This window comes from Lepeophtheirus salmonis, chromosome 7 (genome assembly GCF_016086655.4).
Source record: "Lepeophtheirus salmonis chromosome 7, UVic_Lsal_1.4, whole genome shotgun sequence".
Classification (NCBI taxonomy): Eukaryota; Metazoa; Arthropoda; class Copepoda; order Siphonostomatoida; family Caligidae; genus Lepeophtheirus; species Lepeophtheirus salmonis.
In genome coordinates, this window is record NC_052137.2 from 30955679 (window position 1) to 30977139 (window position 21461).

The window sequence follows — 21461 nt, forward strand, 5'->3', positions numbered from 1 at the left end:
TTTTCAAATTTTACTAGCTATTTTCTCTTCTTTTTTTTGCATGAAAAATAAAATTTTTAACACTTGTAAATACTTTTTTTAACTGATATAAATGTCTATCAAAATTATATTTTGCAAAATAATTAAAAATGTATTCACTAAGGTTTTTTTTTTCATATTGATTTAGATGGGAGACCTAAAGATTACCTCACAGTCAATGCAGTTTTTGCATAGGTAATTTTAATACCATATGACAAATTTTCCGCACGAGCCAAAATCGAAAATTGAAAAAAAGTTTATTATCAAACAGCTCTATTTTGTATCCTTGATTAGAACTACAATTTGCTTTAATCATAAGGCTATGGAATCTTTTAGTACTGGGAGCATGGAATGTTCAGTAATAGACAAATTATAGTAAAAATGTTTTTTCATCTATATTTTATCTTACTACTATTTCTGCAGGAAAAACACAGTTAAAAAGTTTAAGAATTAACGTCTTCTAGAAATTTGAATAGATAAGCTTTTCATTCACACCTTACAAAAGAAAGGATAATAATATATCTTTATATCCCTCACTACAAATTTGTCAACGCAGGGTTTTTAATTATCCTCATTCTCAAATGTAGTAGATCTGTCAAACAAGTTAGAAATTATGTCAGCATTTATTACGTATAAAATTATTTAGTTAGTTAGTTTGTATATCCCAAGACTCTTTGTTTTAGCTTTGCTAATCTATTGAGTAAATACTAGCGGGAATATCTGGCATTGCTCAGAGTTATTTAGAGTCAACAAAGAGACAAACAAATATAAAAAATTGTTTTTTAATGTATATATGGATGATATTTAGTCTCTTATAAAATATGACTCAGAATGCGTGCTAAACATTTTGTAGTTGCACCCTGAACATTATTTATCAAATTTCTAGAGCTGTTATTATTATTTTCTAATTATTGAGAAGGGAATATATAAGTAAAAAGTAATAACCAGGACGTGTGCTCATGAAAGACGGAGAGTATCAATGAAGGTTTGTTCGGGAGTGATAAGTGTAAGTCCTTGTTGGACTCAGAGTAAATTGAGGATCGATATCGGAGTAATTTTAACCTATGTCTTTGAATAATACGAAATGAGATTTGTATTTATTTCCGTCGTCTCTTGGCTGCTCACAGCTGATCTAATAAAACATAGCTAAGCTAAGCTTCTCCCCTCCCAAATATTCTTCAAATTGACAGGATTACCAGATTTATTTTCGACGGAAATATTTTATGGAACTCTGACTATGTATATGATATGTTTAAAAAGGGGACAGCATATAAAGTAATAGTAAATTTATAGCCTTAATTATAGAAAATCTCTTTGTCACAAATAAAATATCGCCCATTGATGCCTCTTTTTTAAAGCTTTCGATAAAGGTGTGGCACACTTCAGTAGCTGTAAACGTACCAAAGCAACAACATCAAAGAGTCCTTAATTTACTCTTTGTACATGTCGATTTTAAGACAATGAAGGATGCTGTCTCGGAGAATAAGATTTTTCGGATCTGATAGGATTTCTGAGTTGGAAAATGGAAGTAGGGGATTGTTATACGTGCTCCCATGGGAAATCGTTTCCATACCTTGGATGATTTGAATAAAATTATTGCTGAATGTGTGGCTTTTGAACACTTTTTATACGGGCAATGGTGCAGAATTTATGAGTCTGGAAGACCTATTATGTATGGCCACAAGATTGAGCCTTCGATCATATACCAATGCTACACAAAGTTTTTTGTTTGGTGATTTTTGGTAAAAACATCACCCAAATTATATCTTCTGGAATATTACTTTTTGAGCGTTGTCGTGGTCGTGTTGAGCTTTATTTACACACGCTCGTTACTATAGTGTTATCTCGTAAATTAAGTAGAAAAGTATTTCTAAAATATTAAAAGCAAACTAAAGAATGATGCCTCTATAGACAGACAAAAAAACTTTGTTTCATTACTATAGATGAGGATATTCATTTCTCAACGTATATATATATATATGTATGAGAAGTATTAACTTAATTAATATTTATGACTAAAGAAAGATGGGCATGTATAGATATTCTTAGAAGATATATAAATATATGCAGATGCAAGATTATTTTTCTTGTTACACGACGATCAAAACTCAAGCATTGCACTATTTTATCCATGGCTTTGATTGATTAAAAGTATATACAGCATTGAAATCGATAAAAAGGAAAATGTATAAAATATTTTTTTAGTAATAAGCGTCTTCCAACATATTTGATATTGAATTCATTTTAAGGGATACCTGGGATGGCATGAGTAGTCTCCCAAGGCGTTGTGGTCACCGTTTTTCCACCAAAAAAATACTCAGTCTGGCCAAAATTAACAAATATAGTGACTATATTAGAAGTAGTCGTGTTTGGATAAATAACAACCCACGACATAATCATCTATACTGATAGACCCAAAGATGACGACAATAACACTGGTGCTGAATGGGCTATCATTCCAGGGGATACACAAATCTACCATTCATTTATTTCATTCGACAATGAGGCACCGGTGCTCCAACCAGAGGTTATTGTAATCGCAAAAGTAGTGGAAGCTCTCACCAAGGAAGAAAAACCATTAAAAGGATTGAGATAATTTGATCATATTCTCAATCAGGAATTGTTATTATCCTTAACTCGCTTACTTCCAGCGAGGAGGTCAGAAAGAGTAAAAACATCTTGAACAAAAGGAGGAGTGAGAAAAAATATATATCTTGATTCCTCCCAGGGTAATTCTGATATTACAGGGAATTTGCAGATTACCTTGTAAAGAGTGGTATTCAGACTAAAAATCGTAAGTGTGTAGGAGTGTCATCAAGCTACGTGAAAAAGAAAATACATGAATTCTTCTAAGAAGTTCGGTACAATAAAAAATAAAACGATAAAGCCATGAAACATACACATGGCATGCTAAAAGAACCAAAATCCAAGGCTAGTAAACTTAGTCGTGAAAGCATGAGAATAACACTGGTCACAGGGCCTTTTTTGACCTACCCCCGCAAATAGAAGATACAAATCCAATGTGTGTTTCTAAGAGCCACAAAGTGCAGACGACCTCATCAATAGATGTCGCACTGTCTCATATGAGAGACATTTAACAATGCAAAAAGACAACGAAGAACTTTGTATTTTAAAATTTATGAAATGTAAAATATTGAAAAAAATATTTAGAATAACTCTAACATCAAATAGTATTAAGGAACTACTGTAGTAGAATACATACCCTTTGTGTGGTCGTGATCATTGCCTTATGTTTATACTTTTTATTATAGTACATGTATTGTAAATGGTAAACAGCAAGGCATTATTTAACTAACTAATACATTTAAAGTCTCTAAAAATAAGAAATTCAAACAATCTCTAGGGTATCTATACTTAATAGATATTATTTAAGTGATACACTTACATAATTTGTATTTTTGCAATTTTTAATTAGCATAAGTGGTAAACAAAATATTAAAATAATTAAATATTGTTAAAAACAATTTATATTTACACACAATTACACAACATTAATATAAAAGCAAGTTAGAATGATTTTTATTAAAATCGTACTTTTGACAAATTATCCTCAACCTCTATCAATTAGTTATTCCTATTACACCTTTGGCTTCACTCCAATTTGTGCTTAAACTAGACCAAATGGTTCGTCAAAATTAAATAATGAGAAGTTAATAGACTTTATGATTGAAAGGGGTAATATCTTGGCCTATATAACTTTCTTAAATCAAAACAAGGTTCTAAAGTATAGCAAAAATGCTTGAGTATCTGAAATCATCCTACAAATGTGTATACAAAGCCTATAGCGGACTCAAATATGTCAATGAAATATTGAGCTGTATGTATAAAGAGTGGCCTGGGAAAAAATGCAAAATTCAACCTTTTTTTAAAGTCTTGATCTACCAAAGTTATTTCCTTATTATTAAAAAGTTGCGATGATTGAATTTCAACTATCCTCTGTCGTTGTCTCCAATTTAAAGATAGAAAGAAAAAGCATGGCGGGCGTGTAAATTTGTAAAAGATACCCCATTTTGGGGGGAGGGGGATACTTGGGCGTGAAGCGTACTGATGATCCATCGTATTTGTAGATGAAGTAAAAAAATAAATTGGGATTGTCATACAAGATATCAAACCTACATACATTATTAAGAGCAGTTTTATGTAGAACTCTTCTTGAAACGACATTGTACATGTAGGTGGCTATATATACAAGTAGCTATATAGTACATAGTAAGAATACCAAGAACGTACATATGTACATAGATATATTACTCTTCGAATGAGTAGAGTTCTTTATTTTGATAAATGAATTTGATCTAAAGACAAAATGAAACAGTTGTTTGTCTTAGTTGAATTGACCTCATTTCTCTCATAAAACAATTACCTAGGTTCATGCGAGAAATTATTAAAGAGAGTAATAAAAACACTCATGAGGGTAGAAAAGTCGACAGATGTGTTTTAGTCACTTCATCAAAGCAGGAGGTTCATCACAAATAAAAGATGTGAGACTCTTCTCCCACCCCCTAATAAACAACACTTTAAAAACAGGGTCGATGGAAGTTATTGTCAGTTTTTTTAATGTACACAGCAGGATCATGATGACTTCATATGACTTGTAGATATCAATGTATCGCTGGAGCACATTTCCATGTGCTTATAGAGTTGTATCAAAATTGACCTTAACGGGTGAAAGATGTTTAGATTTTAGTTGGCAATATGAAAAGTTTTTTTATGTTTTTTTTAATATAGTAATGACTAGTACGTGTGTGGACTTGTAGTATAATTGAGAGGATCGACATTGCAGTCTTGCCTGTTTATGTCCTTACTATTTACAAAGCGGGATTTTTGTTTATTTCCTTCCGCTCATAGTTACTCACAGCTAATATAATAAAACATAAATAGTAGTCCAAATGATTCAGATATGGGTGGCTAGAAGCCACATTTTCTTTTTCCCAAACAAAAAAGTTTTTAAAATGTTGGGTTTTTCTGAAAAAATCTGGTTCCTATTACTCGATTTGGACAAACTGCACTAATTGAAAGCTCTAACATGACACTGGATCTATTAACATATATTTGAGCTCTTACAAATTATTATGTATGGAGTTATTTGCGTCCTGGAGCGTAAATCTGGCACAGAGGAGCTGCACGGTGTTCATATTTGGAGGACATCTGAAGTCTTTTGTATTTATTCTTATACCAGTTTTGTCACCAGAATGAGCGCACTTTTGTAAACATAGATCTCACGGTTAGGCCACGAAATTGAAATGCAAACTTGTTCCGGATTTAAAATCCCGCCTTTCACACTATTCCAATAGTTCATAAACATATTCAGTTATTGTCTTTTTTTTCAAATGTTTTAGATAGGTTGAGATATCTAAGAACTTTAACTATAGTTTCAAACTTTTTTATAATTTTAAATACTTATATTGCCTATTTACAATTTCAAGAAGGCTATGAATGACGGTATTGGCATCGCTTCAACAAGAATGTGCAAAGAAACACGCAACAAAGAATACTCAGCTCTGTTTGAGGTGCAACATTCCATTTTCGCCAAAAAAAATGTGGCCAACATACTCACCAGATGGCAAACCACTTGACTCTTCCTTTTGGCCATATGTTGACGGCCTTCCAGACAAAAGGCAACGAATCTAGAAGCTCTTAACGCTTCTGTTACATATTATGTAGAGATGATAAGTTTATTTCAATAGTTTCAATCGTTCAGATGGGAAATTATTTAATTAGATAAAATGTTTATGTACGGATGTTTAAAAAAAAACAACAAAAAAAAACATCTAAGAATGAAGATTTAAAAAGCTTCAATGACTAATACCATCTTATAATTTGTATACATATAGAACCCTATTTTTTCCCTCGATCTCCTTTTTGTCTGTGGTTGTATTTATAATATTATTTTGATAAAAATTTGTGATATTACGTTTATTATGTTAAATATTAGTGAGTTTGATTTATAATTTGTTCACTAAATATAGGTATCAGTTTACTGGAAATACATACATAGATATAACTTTTAAAAAAAGGTTTCTGTTGATGAGCACTAGAACTCCGTGAGCCCAATTAAATTATTATCACCTACCAGAGCTTTCAGCCATGCATCAAGCCTACTATCAAAGTGGATGGAGGCTACATGGAAGATTAGAAATGGGCTAAACACATGTGGCAACATCTGCACAATTTTTAGTTCACGTACCTCAACTAGTTTCCGAAATAAAACTTGTTAAAATCCCGGATTCAAAATGTATTGTTTTCAATTACAAGACCGGTATGATACAACTACTAATGGTGAATTACAATTTTGGTTGGGGTAGCTACACAACCCAATGGAATATTCACGTAAGGATTTTAAAGTAATTAATTGATGGCTAAAAAACGACAAATTCCCTTCACATAAATACATCTATCAACAAATAATTTAAAAAGGATATGAAAAAACTCATCAAGGTAGATACTTTCAGTGTTACACTTGTTCGGTAATCCCGTTTTATACTATTTTTAAAATAATGACTTTTAAAAAAGTATTTAAGTTTATAAGTCAATGAAATAGCATGGCACTAGACTACAATAATAATAACGAGCAATTGATGCGTAAATGCTTTAAAAGAAACTGTATTTAAAGAACTTTTTTTTAAAAGTTGTGTTTATCTTTCGTATTTGTTTTTATTTGTAAAAAGGCTTCTTAATGAATTAAAAATGTATTTTAATTATGTCACCCCCCACCCCTTGCTCTCTCTTAATTAAATACATGCACATAACAATATTTACTGTATTTATCAACCTTTCATCCTTCAATAACAGAAAGAGAAAACGGCCGATATTAGCCACTTACCCATCTTATAATTCTCAACTACTGAACTAGTGGGTTGGGGAGTAAAACGAGTACTCGAGAGGTTGCTTTATAAATACTTTAATATTTTTTATTTTCAAAAATAAACAAGGCCTTTACAAACTGGGTCACTCAATTTGGCCTCACCTTCAGCATAAATCCCACGTAACCAGAAGGCCTTGCAGGATTTGATGAAAAACTCATCAGACAAGTTGTACTACGTAGACAATATGGCGGCCTTCAGTGAGTCCACATTTGGCTGAGGAATTTTGTTGTTTTCCTTTTTCAATGTGCTCCACACAGCAAAGTCCATCGGGTTCCAATATCACTAGGAAGGGGCCACATCTCTTTGTATCTTTACCTCCAGAGCCTCATGGCCTTCATGAACTCTTTCAGAAGTTGGTGCAGAGTCTTCGTGTAGGAAGAGAATCTCATGCCGCCCTTCATAGCTCACCTGATGATCCTAGCAAGTCGTTGGGGAGGCAATTCATCGATTTGATAGGGTACTCCATGATATTTTTCTCCGATCCAACAAAACTCCAAATCTCTCTTTAAATTGTGGCCTTCACTTCATTCTTTCCTAGAGATATCTTCTCCATCATTCTTCATCTTGGCATCCTTGAAACCAGCCTCTTGGAGCATTTCGTTCTGTCCATAATCCTCGCCGCATTCACTTCAGTATCTAGGGCAGGAGTCTTCTAACTTTTTATAGCGTTACCCCAAAAGAATTTATAGTGAAATTAGTTTACACCAAACTAGTGGCATGATGTTTATTTGTTTATTTCATTTAACACTAGGGATGCACTTTTTGGTATGACATGACATCTAATCCCATTACCACGAAATTTTCTAAATTACCGCACTTCTGTTAATTTACCCCTATTCCCCGAACACAGATCTAAGAGATCTGCGATGCTCTGCATTTTGGCTTGTTGCTCTAGCATGATGACAAAATGTGTAGTATAGTTTTTTTATGCTTCAAAGGATGGCTGAACCAGAATGACAAAAAATAATCATTTAGCCTTCCTATAGTAATGAAAAAATTAACAGTTTGCTATCAAACCCTGCAACATTTACAATTGAATACTAAGAAGCTGAGCGAGAGAAAAAAAAATCAATGACCAAAACGTACTGAGCAAATTACTATTCAATAATTGTTAGTAATTATATACAGCTTAAAAAGGTACAATGATAATCTCAAGCTATCATGTCAGAACATTTATTTGTAGAAAAATTGAAGAAAAATCTAGAGTAGACAATAAAATAAACTGAATATTTTTGCGTTAGCTAGTTAGGAACGTTACAGAAAACCAAAGCTATAAGTGGCAAAACAAAGACAACATGTTCAATATTTGTACAAAGTTGTGTTCGTAGAGACCACTTCCAGGGTGTTGAGTAAACTTGAGTAATACTGCGAGGCTAACTATTCCACCTCCATGAATTCACAATTTTGACTAACTTAAAAAGGTCTGTTTGGCGTGATTTTTATGGAATCAAAAAAAAAAAAAAAAAAACTTATAACAAATTTGTAATATGTGTAAGTATTATATTTAGCTATACTTTTTATACCACATGTCCTCCATCACATGTAATAACAACCTAATCTAGCCTATAAACAGATTGTCAGCTCTTGATAATGAAGGCTATGTCCATAGTGTACCACTCTGTCATGATCGCAGCTCATACGAATCCAAATTTGGATTAGAGATGTGGCAGACATAGTTCTCCCAGACACATTAAACTGCAAAGTTCAAGGGATTCAGGCAATTTGGAGGCATATCAGAAATCTGTGATATTGTTGCTGCAAAAGTTATTGGCTTTATCGGGCTATAATGGACTTCTTAATGTTGTAGGCAGTTCAGATGGAGATATAAACACTGTCTACAGCCTATATTTTTACGCTTGCAGACATAGGATAAAACAAAACGTGTGTCAACTGTCGTTTGGTTCTGTAATGAACCCCCATAATTAAATAAAGGGGATTAAGTAATTATTTAATGTTACTCCAAGTTTTGACTCCACACTCTCTAAGTATACACATCAACAATTCGCAAAAAATATACATAGTACATGTTTTTAGAACATTATTATCCCCGTGAAGAATGATAAAAATGGATGACTGGATATCAAGGTCCTCATATGCCAGTTTACAGGTACTATCAAGAGGATGTTTTGTCTTTGTTCCTTATTAAGGACATGTAAAAATGCATTTATATTCGGAGATTAGTTGTATATTGGTAAAATTAACATACATATATTATGTATTCTTATTGAGAATAATTTGTAGCGTCTTTCATATCAAGTTATTTGAAGTGTGTGGTCATGTGGTCCTCAAATGATAGTACTAAAAAAATGGCCCTTTTTATCTTGGATTTTGATCTTCCCTACTGTAGACCACAAAAACAGAAATTTTGGGTTATTAAGGTTATTTTCATTTTGATTGAGGTACAGAAAATCCAGAACGTACCATCTTAATCCAAAGGAAAAGCATGTGTTGACAAATGAATCCTCCATTGGTATTAGGCCTTTCTCCTTTTTTTTCTTTTTTTTTTTTTTTTTTGAGAAACATGGAACATAGAATGTACGTCAAACTGACAATTATATAACTGAAGTTTGTAAGTTTTATTAATTTGGCAGAGCATTACCACAGAAAAAAAGAAAAAAAAATTGGGGGGTCATTAAGGAAGCGTTTGTTTTTTTCCAGAAAGTAAGAGTTAGAGGATCAATCACGTTTCTCATTTTGATTGTTTACGAAGAGATTTAGACACGTAACATCACTAATTCAGACTGTATACTTTTAAAACAACGATAAATATTATGTTGGGAATATGTACTATGTAGATTGTAAAAGGAAACTTGTAGTATAATAACCGGCATATTAGTTTGAAAGTCATTTAATCAGGTCATGCATATAAATACAAACATAAAATATACCTGTGATGAACGTAATAACAAACGTAAACATTTGTTAGGAGCTTGAGAATTACTGAGTATTGTGATGATTGTTTTTTTTCTTAAAGTACATACCTACAAGGATTTATTCTCTCCCGGGAAAATGAGTTTGAGCAGGATTCCGTTAGAAAATAACAATTATTGTGAAATTTAAGTATTCTTTTTGATATTTTATGAAGAAAAATTTCAATTTAAACTAGTCATAGCCATATACCAGTAGTTGCATAAATACGCGGACTATTTGTGGCAAATAATTAAATGTGTAATAAAATTCCTATGACGTATTTTTTTTTTTGATAATTATATAATAGAAAATTTATTCTGTAATAAAATTTAACATCATTACTGATTATAACCGCCATCAGCTGCTATGACACCCTCCAAGCGCCCGTGGAAGGTCTTGCACACATTGATGATGTAATGGTCTTCCATGGCTGTCCATTGCTCATTGACGCTGGCCTTCAATGAGTACAAATTCGGGTGGCGGGTAGCCCATACCTTTTTCTCAATTTGCCACCACACACTGTAGTCAAGGGGATTCAAATCAGGTGATTGAGGTGACCAAATGTTTTTGTTCCAAAATGGCATGTTGGCAGCGAGCCAATCCTGAGTCATTCCAGAGGTATGGGCAGGTCTTTCAGATATTTTCCCTCCTTGACAAGCTTCTGTACCTTCAACACAGTAATCTTGGATAGTCCGGTGTCTTTGATTATCTCCTTGACAGACCTACCGGCGTGGAGGAGAGTGGCAACCATATGACGTTTGGCCTCGTCATTCAACGTAAACGACTTTGTTTGATGCGAGTAAGAAAAACAAAAACAAAACCAAAAGATTTAGCGGGTTACTTGTAGTGGAATTTTTTATTTCCAGTCACGGAATCTCTAGATATAAGCGTTTAAAAATTAGTCTGCGAATTTATGCAACTACCGGGATAGCGGTTGACATTTGGTAGAGTGTAAGAAGAAGGGGGGTGATGCATATGACACTACTAAATTAACACCCTTGCTATGATCATCTAGCTATTTTATCATTGTGGTGGGAGAAAATGAATTACTGTTATAGAAATTCTGATCCACTAGGATGTCATTACGACTTTCCATTTTTCATGAGCATACTCACATAATTAATCAATAATAGATGTTCTTTCCTGAAGAATACTAATATTTGGAATTTCTCAGAAAAATAAATATTTCCCATAGGAATAACACTCCAAGAAAACTGGATCACGTTAGGGAGACCCTAGTAATTATGTACAAACTTACATAAATTATCCACAACTTTGACAAATTTCGATGACTATTTAGTATTTATGCTTAGAATTTCAAGTGTCTGTCAACACATACATAATATTTGACAGGTCTTTTTACTTCTTTTAAAAATAATTTTTTATTGCTTTCCCTGTAACTTCTTTTACTTTCGGTATTTTTGAGCCTTATGTATGTTTCTTCAATGTAACTAAAGGAGTTGACTCTCATGTAAAAAATGGATGGATTTTTTACGATTTTTTTTATTTTTTATTCGTTGATTAGTCACACCTTATAATAATAATTTTTGCAATGCCTAAATGCTCCATATATTTCGAATGTACATATGTTTTTTTTAAATATCGTGCGTATTGGAATAATAATAGTCATGATTAGAGAATAATGAGTGTTTGTACATCTGTAGTGTATCGACATAAAAACAATCTGAAACAAAATCAAGAAAAAGAGAAAATACCAATATATTTTTTAGTTCATTTACACATACAGCCTAATATTTAATGGAGATATTTGAGTAAACTATTGGCTATGCACTCGAAATTGTAGGATGAGTTTGGATGCTCAACAATGTTAACAATATTTAGCCTTTATTTTATTTGGGAATATATGGGCCCCGATATGGGTCCTAATGAATAAAATCTATCAAGTTATAATTATTTTGTTGTGACGATCTATTTTTTTTATTAATTTAATTCCAATTTTGAAGCACTTCCAAAGGGTAAATTATCAATAATTTGTTAATGATAATTGACGAAAGCTTGTTAAAGAGTAAAAAAACAGTCCACACTATATCTCGTGTGTAATCAGTCTATTTTTTATTTCCTTTTTTTTACAACCCACATTTTTCAGAAAGTTGATTTTAGAGGTTTTTAATTTATTGTAATTTTGTAATATAATTTTGTTACTATATTTATAATTTGTTTTGGAGTTTCTTCAAATGTTCCAATATCGTACATCTCCAAATTTTAACACACCTCTGATCTAAGCAAACAATCATCTAGCATTTTCAAATTCAATAGTCATATTTCTTTGTGTTGTTGGAGAAATCAATTTGAACTTTCATATTTCAACTTGATTTTCTTAAACATTTACTGTTTTTATTTACTTTTTAACAAGTAATAAATAGGTTTTTGTAATATGTGCTTTTTATTCATCATTTATGATCATACATAGGGATGGGACTAGTATGCTTCTTCTTGAGAGAGAATTTTATTTTCTTTAAATTTTCGAACTGACATTTAATTTTTCCAACTCTGATGTGACATAATTTTTTAAAAAAACAATGGACCTTTTAATTTCCCAAAAATAGAAGGCTGTTTTGACAAATAATTTCGCTCAAATGACAGTTTTTTTAGACAATATTATTTTTGTCATAGACTTTGTTAATATTAAATTTATTGACTATTTTCTAACAAAATAATATTTTTATCTAATTCTTAAAAGTACAAAGTAAATTTTATTTTTCTTAAGGGCCTTAAAATACTCTTCAGATTGTCAACCAGAATTTTTTTGATCCCCACTACTACGAGTATCTTTCACTTATCTAAAAAAAAAAAAGTACTATCCTGAACCGTCCAGACAGTTGTTTCTGCAGATATATAAGTCTACTTTTGACTTGTACTTCTACACACTTACATCCACATTATTTGTCATAAGATACTTTTTATTTTTGGGGAAATGGAAAGGTCCAATGTTCTTTTGTTTTGTTTTTTTTAAATTATGTCACATCAGAGTCAGAAAAATTAAAAAGTCATTTAGGAAAATTTGAAGAAAAAAAACTTATCTTCCCTCCCCAAAAGAAGCATCCTAGGACCACCCCTGTGTGTGATCATAAATGATGGAGTAAGATTGATGATTGGTTCGGGGTGTTGTAAGTGTAAGTTCTCGGTGGACTCAGAGTAGAATTGAAGATTGAAATAAGAGTAATTCCATAAATGTCTTTTCTAGACACAGAATAGGATTTGTGTACATTTCCTTTCTCAGATCTAATTGAATTAAACATCATGAGAGCTAAGTTGCTCTCCTCTAAAACATTGTTCAAATTGTCAGTACTACCATGTTGTTTTTCAGTTTCTTTTTTTATCATACCAGCAGATAATATTCTATAAAACTCTAATAAAACTTTTCCTAACAGAAATTTCGGCTTGAACCATTGCTTCCCAACCTTTTTTCACTGCGAAGACTTATGTGTAGAGATGTAAATCTTACATATTTACGAGCGTGCGAGTTTTGCTGTTGTTGGTAACCTGAGCAGTGGTCTTTTTTTCAATTTCGAAAGGTGCTATCTTTTTTTTTTCATTCTTGAGGAGATAAAATTTTAGCTTAAAGTGATTCGAAGTACATTTGCTCATAAATTATGGCAAATAGCCCTGAAGAATTGTTGGAGAGTGATAAGTAGAAGTCTGTTTTGAATTCGGAGTAGAATTGATAGTTAAAAATCAAAAATATGCTTTCCTATGTCCTTGCTTGATACGGAGTGGGACTCATGATTATCCCCATTAATGCATTGCTCCTTGCACCTAATCTAATAAATGAAACGGCATGACAACTATGCTACACTCCTCCGAAACCTTCTTCTAGTTGTCAGGGTTACCATGCTAATTTTCGTGTTTTTTTTATTGTTACATAAAGCCAATTCATATATTTATATACCACAATAAGGATTAGATACTATTGTTAAGATTAAAGTACATTCTATAGTTTTGATTATCTTATAGTTGAAGAGTTGAATTAAAATGGTTGAATCAATTACTTTATGAATATCTATCATTGTCATTCAATTTTTTTTAATATCCTAGAGTCGTCAAACATAATATCCTTTAAAAGTGCATTATTAAAAAAATACATTCTTTTAGGCCCACATGAGACGGGAAGAAAAGGGATGATGAAAAAGAACCTGTTTTGCATTTTTTTTTTAAACATATACATAGTTGTAAGTAAAAAAAATGCGCAATTAAAAAAAAACTATAAGTAGTGAAATACCATTAAACCATAAATATATCATGGCTGATAAATTGAGAAATAGATACCAAAAAAGGAGTATTCTTTTCTGAGAGAGTTCATCAAATGTGAATGAGGAAAGGAAATTTTTTTGAGATAAATATGTCAATATTTTTTTTCCTTTTTTTTTAAATATATAATAATTCGTTTTAGTATTTTTATTCATTCAATAGCATTTGTATTAGAATTTGAAATGAATATTTAAATCCCTTACCAGTAACTTGAAGAAATAAGATTTGGACCAAAAGTGAAGAGGAAACACAAATGTAAATACACTATTATCACATTGAACAATGTAAATACTCAATAAATAAGTCACAGGTCAGAGCAACACCGTGAAAGGATATAGCGTAAAAAGAAACTGACAGACTTACTCAGGCGTCTTTATTATAAAAACATACATATACTATACATGGAAAAAAAGTCATAATTCCTCGCATATATCAAAAACATGCGCTCACTTATTATGAGTGTTTATATTATGTATGTGAGTAATGTCTGTCTGTTTACGTGTATAGGTGCTTTTCTAATATATAAAAAGTTTGCTTTTTATATTTGTGGAGGGAGGAATAGTAATAACTTGTCATTGGCTTATAAGTACAGTTATAAGTGGGAAGAGAAAGAGAGAGCCAATAAGGAAGAGCAGTGTGACGTATCCATTGGATTGTAAATCCTAAGCATTTTTAGCGTGTGAATATTGTTCGTGTTTAGTAGCCTGAATTTATAAGTTTTGAAGACTCTCATTTATAAGTTTTGAAGACTCTCATTTATAAGTTTTGAAGACTCTCATTTATTATTTTTTCATTAGTAGAGAACATCTACGAATAAAGTAATCACTAAAGAAGTGCTCATAAATAGAGATGACATTTTTGTAAGGAAAAAATCCGCAGGAGGAGAAGCAAAATTTATTTTTAAAAAAGGAAAATGAAAGTACATTTAAAAAATAAAAATACTATCTGTGATCACATGTTTAGAAGTGATTCTTTTTCTAATCCCCTCCAAAATCATATAATGGGAAAATGATATTAACAAGGGTCTTTATTCATTTATAACATATGGCATTACTGAATTAAGATCCTTGTTAATATCAAATGCCTGTTTTATTATTTATTTTTTGGGACCGGGGGAGGGGGGGGATTTCGTAGAAAATAAATTACTCCTTTAAATGGGAGAACCTTCCACATTTAAAAAAACATTAGTGCACGGAAAATATTATGATTATCCTTAATTAAAAATATATACTTTTTTAATGATGTATTTTTAAAACAATATACACCAAAGAAAGGGAACATGCTTACTCCAGAGCAGAGGGAGAAGTTAATACAACTTGGACCTATTAAATAATCAACAACAAAGAAAAGGAGCACACGCAACAACCATTTTTACTTTTCTAAACAATTAATTTTTATTACCACATCTTTTGAAAAAGTGTAAAAATGACAACTGTAATTGCTGCCCATTTCTGGATATTAACAAAGAAGTCAGTTCTACTCAATCAAAAGCTGTTGTACATATTAATCATTTGGTTGATTGGGAGACAACTGGAGTAATATATTGCAGTATTTACTCAAAGCCCAAGTGTGAAGAAGATTAAAAGATAGAGTGAGAGAACATGTAGATTACATCAAGAGAGGAGAATTAAATACAGGACTACGTTTCATCCGTGCCCACCAGATACATTATATGAAAGTACAAATAATTGAAAAAGTGACCCGCAATAAAGAAGTGATGATGAGATTGACCAGAGAGGTAGAGTGGATTCGGAAATTCAGGAAACTCAGAAAGAGCAGGACTAAATAGGAAGGAGTGAGTTAACTAAGTCCACCACTGTATCCCTAATTAATCCCAACAATGTCCTACACTGATATCTCATCAGGGAATTGAAGATCGGCATTTGTGGCATTCCTCCCTATCCCCTTACCTGATAGGGAGTGAAAATTGTGTTTATTTTCTTCATCTCAAAGCCACTTGCAGCAAATTTAATAAGCCGCTATGACAGCTAACTTGTTTTCCTCTCAAACACTCTTCAAATTGTCTGAGTTACTATGTTCATTTTCGGTTTATATTATTATTAAATACTTGCAGGACATATTTTATACATCACGGATCAAATACTACGATAGCCAGTTGTGAAAATCTGATGTATTTTTTTTTAGCTGGCCCGGTTTTTTTTTTAATTGGTAGTATGAAGTATGATTATTTATTTTTTTACTTAGCAGTTGTCATTATTATTTAATTCCTGAGCATTGAACATCCGTTCTTGAATAGATTAATTATATTTCAAACCTGATTAAACATTCGTGTGTGCTTATAAAAGATGGAGCATATCCCTGAGGATTTATTAATTATAATTGTAAGGCCTTGCTGTACTCAGAGTATAATTGGGGATCGACAGTGGAATAATTCAAGTAAATGTACTTGTTTATATCCTTTTCTCATTCCTCCCTTGCCATAGCTGATTGTAGATGATCTAATGAAACGTCATATGAGCCTTATTCTTTCTGTCCTCCAAAACATCTTTCAAATGTTCAGGGTTACCCTACTTATTTGTAGTTTCTTTTTTTAACTTTCCCATTCTACACTGGATTTTCATCACTGAGGATATCACTCTGTAAATGCTTTACAACCCAGTTGTATAAAATATGACCTGAAAGTATGTGAAAATAAAAAAAAATACAAAAAGACATGATAACTCTGACGATTTGAAGAATTTTTTGGTGGAGAGCCACTTAGCTGTCTTGAAGTTTTATTAGATTAGCTACAATCAGATACGATTGTATCTGAGAGAATAGAAATCAACACAAACCCCACTCTATCAAGGATATTGATAGCTATACTCCAATGTCAATCTTCTATTCGACTCTGAATTTAACCAGGACTTATAATCAGTGTTACTTGCTGTCATTTATAAGCACGCGAGCTATTTATGACTTGATATATAATCCGATGTTCTTTCTGAAAGAACAATGGCAACAGCTTTGTAAAATAAAAAAAATACTCTTCAGATTGCCAACTAGAAAAAAATAATCGCACGTGTTAGGATCATATTTTATGAACCCCTATGAATGTAATATTCTTTTGAATGCTCTATATTCAGACTAGTGACATGATTTACTTATATTTTATTCCTAAAAATTAATTTAAAAGGCTTTTCAAAAGACAAATTCAGGAACACAATGAAACGTCAAGAGATTTCTTTTACAAATTCTTTAATTAAAAAAAATTATTCCATTATATACATATAACATTTTTGGATGTGACAGATCAACTCCATTTGATAATTAATTTGAGTTAATTATTATATTATACATTTGAATTTTGTGTCTTTTAAGACATTTATTCCGTGAGAAAATTAATTTATTATATTTAGTATTTGACGATGTCCATTCTTCATTAAGTTTTATAGGCGAGGAATATTTTGTGTGTCTTGATATGTACATAGATTTTCTTAATGTCACCCATAGTTAAAAAATCCACATTTTCAAAATAAATATAGTTTATGTACATAATTAATTCAAATTGAAGTTAGGGGGAATTTAGATTAATCTATTTTACATCCTTATTTGTCCTAAAGGACTTTATTTTGTTTATCTACATTTTTTGGTTGAGGTCTGTTGTCAAAGAGTATCCCTAAAACATCAACAACGCCCATGGTTTTTGTCCAATATTGATTTCTACTCTTATTATTATTGTTTTCAACGTAGACTTCTTCCATTCCAAATATTTCTCGTTAAGCTTTGAATACCCATACTACCAAGATGGGAATAAGTATTAACATCGTTTTGAAATTGCACTTTATGATAACTTTACTGAGTATAATTAAAAAATTACCGTCACTTAACTGAAAGCTTATGTTATAAGTCCAAGTCTTGTAAAATTCGTGGAACTTTATACCAAAAGAATTTGCTTAAAATGAGTCTTCCTTTACTCCAAGTCCTTTGTTAAATGTTTTTTTTTTTACATGGACAACTTTGCCAAATGAATTCAACGGGGCTTTCTCAATATCAATCATTAAAGATTCCGCTACATGAGATTCATTTAGTCTCCTGCCATTTAGATGGAAGTAATGGAATCCCATGTTCCTCGAATTTCCCACGTTCGAACGGGAAGAAGTTATCTCAATTAGCTTCAAAGATATCCACAAGAATGTATTCAAAAATGCATTAAAAATGACTGCAAGTGCTGAGACACCCGTTTTAAACTTTAAATTATTGGCGAGCAGATATATTTTTGCCATAATATGTATATGTATTTATGAAAGTGAAAGTTCTTAGGTGAAAAATTCCGTGGGCAAAATTCCCAAGGGGCGAAACATCCTGGAACCGTTTTTACATACGAGGGTACAACATGAAGATGGTAGCACTGACACATAAAAGTTATTCACCTCTTTCTTGCATCTGTTGACAGTTACTTAACAAAGATATCGCCCATTTTGGACTCGCAGTTGTTATATATCAGTTGTTTGAGTTGATCTAAGTATTTTTGTAAAATGGGTGATACCAAGTATCGAACTGTCATTCAATACTTGTTTCTGAATGTGTAACTGCATGGAGCAAAGCGGCAACTCTTACGTGATTCACTTGCTCCATAGTTATGAAATAACAAAACAAAAAAAAGGACTTGAGAAATGTTTTATCTCTCTTCAAAACATTTCCTCCACTTCCTATCGTCTTTCTCACATCATATCTTTTTAATCTGTCATTTCACCTGAAAGTACTGTCCATAGTCAAAAACTTTTGTTTTTATACATAATCTATTCAGTTGGACTATGAATTAACAAGAGGAAAATCGTATAGTAATTCAAGAATTGTTTGAGGCTGGCAACGACTCTAAGGGAATCATAAAAAGTCTTTAACGTCTGCATACACCTGAAGGCGGGAAAAGGGCTTTCTCATTTCTCATGTGGTTCCCCCAAAGCCAAATAGAGGACTGGCGACTTACTGACTGGGCTCAAGACTCAAGAGGTCCGTCAAAGCAAATCCTGCCATCTCAATGGCATTTCATGCTCGGAGGAGGTTTTTCATTAGGGAAACGGTGGCAATGGTCCATCAATTACAACCTTTGCTTGAAATCCTTCAATTGAGGGTAGGTATTACCTTCTTACCACCAATATGAAGTATATCAAGTGGCAAAAAGGAAGCAACTCTACCAAATTTGTAAATCAAACCTTGGTATCATAAAACCATTCAGTGATTAGTCAAACTTCACCTAGGATACTACCTACAGCCCAAAGAATGACTGCTGGCTGGCAAATGTTCCTCCTGTGATGAAGACCAAGTTCTTGTCCAAGATAATTGTGATAAGTTTGATCACCAGTGATGGGGATGTCATGCTCCCTCACATTTTTAACAACGGTCTCAGGTTGATCGCCTCCGTCTACTTGGACTTTCAAGAGAATTTTTTGAAGACATGTATGTAAGCCACATAACCTCCAGATACAATATTCATATTGATTCAAGACTCAGCGCCTTTTCATGTTCCCAAAACTTTCATGCATCCCCTCAACAACCCGTTGCGCGTCGTTATCAAAGCAGTTGAGTGCTCTTCCAACAGTTTTCTAGTTATGGTCAGGTCAGAGCTAAAAATGAAGGTAAGCTAACATCTCCATAGCTCCTTGAGATCGTTTAAGCTTTTTTGCAAAGAGGAACATGTCCCACTTCAACAAGAAAGATGTAATAAATGCCAGCAGGGGGAAGGGGTTCCAAACCTTTATGTACCGTTTACAATTGGTTACCAATGCTGAAGGTGATCATATTGACAACGGTACAACACCTCATTATTCAATTTAAATTTTATACTTGATAAATTTTGTCTTAAAATGTAATCTAAAATTACTTAAACTTCCTTGAAAATATTTTCCGGGTAATTATGCTGGCCCATATAAATATACAGCATACAGTGGATGTGGTCTCAACTTTTTGATATATGGGAAGCTAAAGACAGCCTGAAATACACATCCCATTTGGAGTAATTCTCAACATATAGATTATCAATAGTACATATGGGGTTGGGAATTGGGAATCGACAAAGATGGGGCTTAGGGTCAGAGAGATTTTGGTTCAATGAACTTTGGCCTCGGTCATCACCAAACCTGAATCCCTTGACTACTATGTGTAGAGTGTCATTAAGAAAGAGGTATGTATGGCCTGCCACCTAAATGCCACAAGTCTTTTCTGGAAGAGTATTTGGGCAAAATATCTGAGTTGAACATAAAGGTGTTCTGGTAATGTTTTAGTAAAATAATGTAGAAATATATTAGTGAAAAGGGGCAAGTTTTTGAAAAGTAATCCCTATGTATTTTAACTTATTATATTTATAAAAATTGTATAAAATTAATATTTATATAGTTATTAACTTATTTGTTAAAATAATATTCTTAAAAGTGTCCGGATGATATTGAAACCTGTATAAAAATGTATTATGCAACAACTCCGATTGTGTTGTAGGAATCTACTGTTTTGTATTAATGACTGCATTTGAAATGTTGCAAGCACACAAAAAGGGGCCGTGATTAATCATTTGTTGGTTGCAATCAATTTATTGCTCTTTGATCTTAAAAGCCCTTTAAACAACATTCTTAATCAGGGTAAATATAATATTGTGTTCATTGTGGTATTTGTTAAGCTAAATATCTCTGGCGACAGCTAAGTAATGTACATACTTACATAATTGAACCACATTATGTAAAGATGGGAATTGTTATTTGTGTAAATCTGATTATGAAAGGTGTGGCAAAGTCAATTATTTCCAAGGTCTTTAAACCTCAAGTCAAAAATACCTCCTTTAAATCAAATCTATAATAATATTACATATCCCATACATAAAGAAATACATAGAGGCAACAAGATACGCCAAATGATTGAGAAACAGTATCAGCCGACAACTTGACTGTAATATGAGGTCACTTTTGATTGTTTTTCACATATTTTAATTTGGCAATTCTACTAGAGAAATGGTATTCAACTCTGATTGACTTTTATTTTGTAATAAACTCTTAACCAATTAATTTATTTACTTTAGCTGACGTTTAAAATTATTATATGCATTTATACATAGTATATATAAAGTATATTTTGTATTCCATTGAAATCTTAGCACATACTAATTCAATAATTAATGAAGTTTGAGTAATTAAAATTAATTTATATTTTGATATATTAAAGCATAAACAATTAGTTACAAAATAAGACAAAATTGAGCTTTCTAGGTTACGTACAAGTCGAGAAAATGAAAGTTGAATATGATCAATGAATTTCCATTCACGCAGTCCAAGCATTTGGGTATCTCCAGGACCACAAGAGCAAGTCCAAAACTTTGTAGAGAAAGAAGGACTCTCTCGAAAATGCCAAACAAGACCTGGAGAAATTAAGGAAAACAGCTCAAGCCAA

The 21461-nt window shown here is 32.2% G+C and overlaps 1 protein-coding gene across 2 annotated transcripts in view; it reads right to left on the reverse strand.

Annotated features, from left to right (window-relative positions):
• The window catches only part of LOC121122237 (BTB/POZ domain-containing protein 3), a 529811-nt gene extending 515375 nt beyond the window's left edge, over nucleotides 1-14436 (reverse strand). Inside the window, exon 1 of one of the 2 annotated variants that reach the window (XM_040717226.2) lies at nucleotides 14288-14436. The gene's annotated coding sequence lies outside the window, so the exon portion shown is untranslated. The remainder of the gene's footprint in view (nucleotides 1-14287) is intronic. The other variant, XM_071890025.1, reaches the window with a different exon arrangement.
• Between the last annotated feature and the right edge of the window lie 7025 nt (nucleotides 14437-21461).